The sequence below is a fragment of the Trichosurus vulpecula genome, chromosome 8 (genome assembly GCF_011100635.1).
Source record: "Trichosurus vulpecula isolate mTriVul1 chromosome 8, mTriVul1.pri, whole genome shotgun sequence".
Lineage (NCBI taxonomy): Eukaryota > Metazoa > Chordata > Mammalia > Diprotodontia > Phalangeridae > Trichosurus > Trichosurus vulpecula.
The window spans coordinates 17,192,210-17,196,491 of record NC_050580.1 but is presented as its reverse complement, the minus strand read 5'-3'; the positions used below and the strand labels follow the sequence as shown (position 1 = coordinate 17,196,491).

At 44.1% G+C, this 4,282-nt stretch overlaps 1 pseudogene; it reads right to left on the bottom strand.

The window, feature by feature from the left end:
- Positions 1 to 232: 232 nt before the first annotated feature.
- On the bottom strand, positions 233 to 3,772 carry LOC118830200 (annotated as a pseudogene).
- Between the last annotated feature and the right edge of the window lie 510 nt (positions 3,773 to 4,282).

Sequence of the window (4,282 nt, the reverse complement as noted above, 5' to 3'; positions counted from 1 at the left end):
TTTTATTCACTCTTTTGGATGTACTATAAAAGTTTCCACTCTGGAAAAGAAAGTTATGAGTGCAGTACATGTGACTGGGAATGGGTTTGCTGAAGACATCTCCTAAAGGGTAAAAGCTTAGAAAACAACCTGGAGGCTGGAATTCACTACTTTATATAATGTCCCTTGTAAAACAAACAAACAAAATGAAACAAAACTAAAGAAAATAAAATAAAAGAAGCAGAGGCCTGATTTATTGCAGTAACACGTCCTGGTCCTTGGTCTCCTTCTCAAGCACCATGGGGCTATCAGGCTCTTGGCTGCCCGCCTTCTCCATCTCCTCCTTCACCGACAGCTTTGAGAATTTCTCCACCACTTAGTCGGTTATTTCTTTGCCTGCTCCTGCTTTCTTTTCTCTTTCTTCTATCTCATTCCTGCATTATTCAAATTTTGCCTTAAATGGGGCGGAGCCAAGATGGCGGCTGGAAAGCAGGGACCAGCCTGAGCTCCCTGCCGAGCCCCTCCAAAAACCTATAAAAAATGGCTCTGAACCAATTCTAGAACGGCAGAACCCACAGAACAGCAGAGGGAAGCAGGGCTCCAGCCCAGGACAGCCTGGATGGTCTCTGGGTGAGGTCTATCCCGCACGGAGCTGGGAGCTGGGAACGGAGTGGAGCAGAGCCCAGCCTGAGCGGCGTGGACCAACAAGACCAGCAACCGGGCAGAGCATGCCCTAGCGCCCTGATTCAGTGAGCTGCGGCAGTTACGAGACTTCTCAACCCACAAACACCAAAGACTGCTGAGAAGGTTAGTGGGAAAAGCTGCGGGAGTGGAAGGAGTTCGCAGTTCGGCTTCCAGCCCCGGGGGCAGCGGAGGTGGGGCAGCTACAGCTGCTGCTGCTTCAGGCTCCAGGCCCACCTGATGGGAGGAATTAAGTGGTGGATCAGAGCAGGGGTGCACAGCCTGCCGAAGATCTGAGCCCAGTTCGGGTTGGGGGTCCTTGGGGAAGGAGCAGTGCTGGTGCGGCAGAGCTGGTACCTCCCCCCCAAACGTGGAACATAGAACTCTGTAGTCTACAAGCAGTCATACCCCACTGAAAAACTCAAAGGTCAAGTTAGTTGGCTGGGATTATGGCCAGGCAGCGAAAACGCACCGAGATTCAGTCTCAGACTCTGCATTCTTTCTTTGCTGACAAAGAAGACCTAAACATACAGACAGAAGAAATTAATAAAGTCAAAGAGCCTACAACAGAGACCTCCAAGAAAAACATGAACTGTTCCCAGGCCATCGAAGAGCTCAAAAAAGATTTGGAAAAGCAAGTTAGAGAAGTAGAGGAAAAATTGTGAAGAGAAATGAGAAGGATGCGAGAAAACCATGAAAAACAGGTCAATGACTTGCTAAAGGAGACCCAAAAAAATACTGAAAAATACACTGAAGAAAACAACACCTTAAAAAACAGATTAACTCAAATGGCAAAAGAGCTCCAAAAAGCCAATGAGGAGAAGAATGCCTTGAAAGGCAGAATTAGCCAAATGGAAAAGGAGGTCCAAAAGACCACTGAAGAAAATACTACTTTAAAAATTAGATTGGAGCAAGTGGAAGCTAGTGACTTTATGAGAAACCAGGATATTATAAAACAGAACCAAAGGAATGAAAAAATGGAAGACAATGTGAAATATCTCCTTGGAAAAACCACTGACCTGGAAAATAGATCCAGGAGAGATAATTTAAAAATTATTGGACTACCTGAAAGCCATGATCAAAAAAAGAGCCTAGATATCATTTTTCAAGAAATTATGAAGGAGAACTGCCCTGATATTCTAGAGCCACGGGGCAAAATAGAAATTGAAAGAATCCATCGATCGCCTCCTCAAATAGATCCAAAAAAGAAATCTCCTAGGAATATTGTCGCCAAATTCCAGAGCTCCCAGATCAAGGAGAAAATACTGCAAGCAGCCAGAAAGAAACAATTTGAGTATTGTGGAAACCCAATCAGAATAACCCAGGATCTGGCAGCTTCTACATTAAGAGATCGAAGGGCTTGGAATGCGATATTCCGGAGGTCAATGGAGCTAGGATTAAAACCTCGAATCATCTACCCAGCAAAACTGAGTATCATGCTCCAAGGCAAAATATGGATTTTCAATAAAATAGAGGACTTTCAAGCTTTCTCAGTGAAAAGACCAGAACTGAATAGAAAATTTGACTTTCAAACATAAGAATCAAGAGAAGCATGAAAAGGTAATCAAGAAACAGAAATTACAAGGGACTTACTAAAGTTGAACTGTTTTGTTTACATTCCTACATGGAAAGAGGACATGGATGATTCATGAGACCTCAGTATTAGGGTAGCTGAAGGGAATATGCATATATATATATATATATATATATATATATATATATATATATATATATATATATATATATATAAGTGAATGTGTATGTATGTATATATCTATGTGTATATATATGTGTGACAGGGTGAGTTGAAGATGAAGGGAAGATATCTAAAAGAAATAAAATGAAATTAAGGGATGAGAGAGCATCATACTGAGAGAGTGAGATAGGGAGAGATAGAATGGGGTGGATTATCTCACATAAAGGTGGCAAGAGGAAGCAGTTCTGTGGGAGGAGGGGAGAGGGCAGGTGAGGGGGGAATGAGTGAACCTTGCGCTCATCAGATTTGGCCTGAGGAGGGAATACCATACATACTCAGTTGTGTATCTTACCCCACAGGAAAGAAGAGGGAGGAAGAAAAAAAAATAAAAGGGGGGGGATGATGGAGGGGATGGCAGATGGGGGTGAAGGTAATCAAAAACAAACACTTTGGAAAGGGGACAGGGTCAAGGGAGAAAATTCAATAAAGGGGGATGGGTTGGGAAGGAGCAAAATGTAGTTAGTCTTTCACAACATGAGTATTATGGAAGGGTTATACATAATGATACACATGTGGCCTAGGTTGAATTGCTCGACTTCTTAGGGAGGGTGGGTGGGAAGGGAAGAGGGGAGAGAATTTGGAACTCAAAGTTTTAAAATCAGATGTTCAAAAACAAACAAAAAAAAGTTTTTGCACGCAATTAAAAAATAAGATACACAGGCAATGGGGCGTAGAAATTTATCTTGCCCTACAAGAAAGGAAGGGAAAAGGAGATGAGAGCGGAGAGGGGTGATAGAGGGGAGGGCTGACTGGGGAACAGGGCAACCAGAATATACGCCGTCTTGGAGGGGGGGGAGGGTAGAAATGGGGAGAAAATTTGTAATTCAAACTATTGTGAAAATCAATGCTGAAAACTAAATATGTCAAATAAATAAATTTAAATTTAAAAAAAAAATTTGCCTTAAACCTCTGGGCATTTTCTGCGTTTAGGAATCGAATCACCAGCAGCTCAGGCTTGGGGCTTTCATCAGCAAAATCGGCATGTGTGTTCCAAACCTAGGCCCTGTCGCTGCCTGCGTGGGCTTCAGCTCTGTCAATGGTGTGACATAGTGATTTGCACAGATCTTCAGGGTTTTTGTCCCTTCTCATGAGGAGGTGAATCGTCCCTTTCTCCTTGTGCTTCAGCAGCTTCACGTCACCTGTCCCTCGCGCTTTAAATTCTGGAAGGTCATTCTCAGACGCAAATCGGAACAGCTTGGCCAGCATCTTAAAGAGCTCTTCTTCGTCATCCTCAAGGGTCTTAATCTCCTGCCTAGGGAGAGACACGAAGGGCTCAAACTGCGGGTCGTGGTTGGAGTCATCCACATTCTCTGTGGAGGTATCGTGCTCCTCATGAGCTTTTTTGGCAGCCGCCATTAGAGTGGGGGGCGAGGCGGTGGAGGCGGTGGTCGGTCCCGGCGGTGCGGCGGTGCTCTGTCCGGTCCGTGCCTCGTCTGCGCTGGTGCCTCCTCGTCTCACAGTTACCTGAGCTTAGTCCGGCCGCGCACGACCCTGGCCCCTTGACCCCAGCGGCATCGGGAAATAATGAATTGATTATTAATTACACAGAAACTATCTTTCTGGATTTTTCATTTATGTCAACATGGTGATCAGAAGCAAGTGTCATGAGTACACTCATTAGGTCTTGCTAGACTAACTTAATTTCCTGGAGTTTTTAGTTTCAAGTTTGGTAAATAAAGGCCTAGTCTTCTTCCTGTTTCTGTAGATTTTAGCAACACATTTCATACAGTTATTCTCAAAATTCTTTGGGAAAAAGATCATTCAGCCATAAATGTAAAGCTGGGCTCAAACTTAGGCCCCAGGGGCTGCTTATGGCCCCTGGGCACACCAAAGAATTTCAGATCCCATGAAAAATGCTCTACATTT